Source organism: Crocuta crocuta, unplaced genomic scaffold, assembly GCF_008692635.1.
Source record: "Crocuta crocuta isolate KB4526 unplaced genomic scaffold, BGI_CrCroc_1.0 scaffold191, whole genome shotgun sequence".
NCBI lineage: Eukaryota > Metazoa > Chordata > Mammalia > Carnivora > Hyaenidae > Crocuta > Crocuta crocuta.
In genome coordinates this window covers 1214384-1217748 of record NW_027527878.1, presented here as the reverse complement: position 1 = coordinate 1217748, position 3365 = coordinate 1214384, and the positions used below count along the sequence as shown (strand labels likewise).

At 43.4% G+C, this 3365-nt stretch overlaps 1 pseudogene; it reads left to right on the top strand.

The window, feature by feature from the left end:
* The first annotated feature begins 940 nt into the window (after nt 1–940).
* On the top strand, nt 941–3114 carry LOC144245598 (uncharacterized; annotated as a pseudogene).
* Nucleotides 3115–3365: the final 251 nt, after the last annotated feature.

Here is a 3365-nt window from a genome sequence, read left to right as displayed (position 1 = left end):
ATACATTCTTTGCAAATGTGCAATAAATTGAAAAAGCTTGAACATGACATAGTCTAGAAATATTTAAAAAATAAGAAAAAGGTGGGCTATGAATTCATAAATATGTAAGTTGCAGTCTATTTTATCATTTACTACTATAAAATATACATAAATGTATTATGAAAGTTAAAATTTATCAAAACACACATGTAAACACCGACTGTAGATGCTGCCATTTGCAGTTGAGAGAAATTTAAACAAATGTAAAAATGCAGTATTAAATCATAACTGCATTAAATTAACTGTGGTACACACTGTACTACTACATAGCCACCCCCAGTTACTACTGCAGTGAGCTCAAGTGTTGCCAAATATCAGCTTAAAACATGTGACACTAATCTGCTCCACGTGAGCAATTCATCTCTCCAGTAAGTTGTGTATCACAATAAAAAGGGATATCTTGTGATTCTTGCATATTTTCCATCATGTTTAAGACGATTCCATAAATGCTGAATAACACCAGGGGGCCCATATGAAGTGCCACTAGTGATGTTGGACGCGCTCCCAAGAATCAGAGAAAAATCGTGACATTACAAGAAAAAGAATGGCGTGGTGTGTACCAGAGATTGAGGTTTGCAGCTGTAGTTTCTTGCCATTTTGAGATAAGGGAATCCAGTGTAAGGATAATTCTAAAAAAAAAAAAAAAGGAAATTCATGAAGCCATCACCATACTTACTCTAGTAGGTGAGAAAACCTTGTATTTTTGCAACATACCCTGTATCTTATATTGAAATTGTAGTTTTTATGTGAGTTCNGTCCCTACAGTCAGGCCTCTGGGATGGGAGCTGCAGACATCCTGGTTTGGGATCCAGGTCCCGCCCCTGCGGTGGTGTGTGGAGGGCCCGCAGGCGCTCCTGAGTGGGGGCCTCGGGGCTAGGGGGTTCCCATGGCATTTGCAGAAATGCTTATGGACCCTGTACGGGTGAATGGAGCATGTGGCAGACCTTCATCCACCCCAATTGTCATCCTAATGTTTTGCCACTCCCATATAAAGAATGATGGCGTCCTGAGATTGTTCACCTGTTCTCCCTCCCTTGGGACCAAAGTCCCTGTGGTCTCACCAAAGCCCAGGGTCTTGAACTCAGCCCTGGATTCTATGGAGCGTTGCACATTTGTGACAACCAATGGAGGGCTTATGGTGTTTACAGACGTGGCCTTGCACTTCTCCCAGGAGGAGTGGGGGCTCCTTGATGAGGCCCAGAGACACCTGTACCGCATTGTGATGCTGGAGACCTTTGCACTTTTGTCCTCACTAGGTTGCTGGCATGGAGCCCGGGACAAGGAGGCCCCTTCAGGGCACGGTGTTTTCTTTTCTTCTCTTTCTTCTTCTCTTTTCTTCTCTTTTCTTTTCTTTTCTTTTCTTTTCTTTTCTTTTCTTTTCTTTTCTTTTCTTTTCTTTTCTTTTTTCTTTTCTTTTTTAATGTTTTATTATTTCTGAGAGAGAGAGAAGAGAGAGAGAAAGAGTGTGAGCAGGGGAGGGTCAGAGAGAGAGGGAGACACACAAAATCTGAAGCAGGCTCCAGGCTCTGAGCTGTCAGCACAGAGCCCAACATGAGGGTCGAACCCAGGAACTGTAAGATCATGACCTGACCTGAAGTCAGACAGTTAACCGACTGAACCACCCAGGCGCCCCCAGAGCACGGTGTTTCTGTTGGGACATCACAGGTCAGGACTCCACAGCCGGGCCCCTCTGTCCAGGAGGCCCAGCACTGTGAGATGTGTAGCTCACTCTTGAAAGACCTTTTGCACTTTGCTGAGCAGGACAGTCCATACCCCGAGCAAGGCCTGTATACTCTGGGGGAAAGTGTTACCAGCACCAAAAGCATCAAATTAGAGTGGAACTTTCCAGAAGTGTTGAGGGGAAGCCTTCATTTGTGAAGAACTGCAGAGGTCAGATGGCAGAGATGACCTTTATGTGCAGTGAAGACAGAAAGGACTTCCGAGCCAGCTCAGGCCTGCTCCAACAGTAGGTTCCTCACGTTTTAGGAATCCCACACTGGGACACAGCAGGTGGAGAGGCCTTTCAAAATGAACAGAATTATCATAAGTGCACTCAATGTGGGAAAACCTTCAGTCATAAACATGTACTTGTTAACCAGGAGAAAATCCACACTGGAGAAAAGCTTCATGAGTACAGAGAATGTGGGAAGGCCTTCCTTAGAAAATCCCACCTCCATCAGCACCAGAAGGGCCACGAGGAAGGTCAGCTTTATGAGAACCCAAAATGTGGAGGCTGTCTTCCACAGATACCTGGCCTTGGTGATCACCAGGGTGTTCACACGAGGCCTTCTGAGTGCAGCCAGTGTGAGAAGGCTTTCCTTAGACTGTCCCAGCTCATTGGTCACCAGAAAAGCCACACAAGAGAGAGGCCTTATGGTTTCAGTGAATGTGGAAACTTTTTTAGGAATCGCTCTATGCTCATTAGACATCAGAGAGTCCACACTGGAGAGAAGCCATATGAGTGCAGTGAATATGGGAAAACCATCACCTGCAAACATAAGCTTGTTGAGCATCAGAAAATCCACAGTGGTGAAAAGCCTTATGAGTGTGGAGAATGTGGGAAAGCCTTCAGCTGCAAAGACAAAGTTGCAAACATCAGAAAATCCACACTGGAATAAGGGCTTATGAGTGCAGAGAATGTGGCAAATTCTTTATGGACAGCTCCTCGCTTGTTATTCATCAGAGAGTTCACACTGGAGAAAGACCTTATGAGTGTGCCAAATGTGGAAAGTTCTTTAGGTACTAATTCACACTCATTAGACATCAGAGAACTCACACTAGAGAAAGGCCTGATTAGTGCAACAATATAGGAAATCCTTTAGTTGCAACTCCACACTCATTAGATGTCAGACAAATCACAGTAAAGAAAGGCCTTATTAGTGCAGCTAATGTGGGAAATTTTTGTGTTACAACTCCAGTCTCATGACACACCAGAGAGTTCACACTGGTGTGAATCCTTATGACAACTGCAAATATGGGGATATCTTTACCTACAGCTCTGGTCTCGTTAAAGACTGGAATATTTGCAAAGGAGAAGTGCCTTATGAGTGCAGTGAATGTGGGAGAATCTGTTGATTTATGTCACTATATACTAATTTGCATTTCTTTACTTTTTATTTTCTTGGAATCCTGCAGCATACTTTTACATGGTTGCTTTTCATTACATTTTTGCATAAAGGGCATCCCCAAGTTTATCCTTGTGTGGCTGCTTAGAGATTTATTTGAATTGTGTTCATTCTTCTTTATTGCTGAGTGGTGTATTCCATTGGGTATATGTGCTGCCGTGTGTTTATTTATCTATTAATGGACATGTAGGTTGTTTTCAA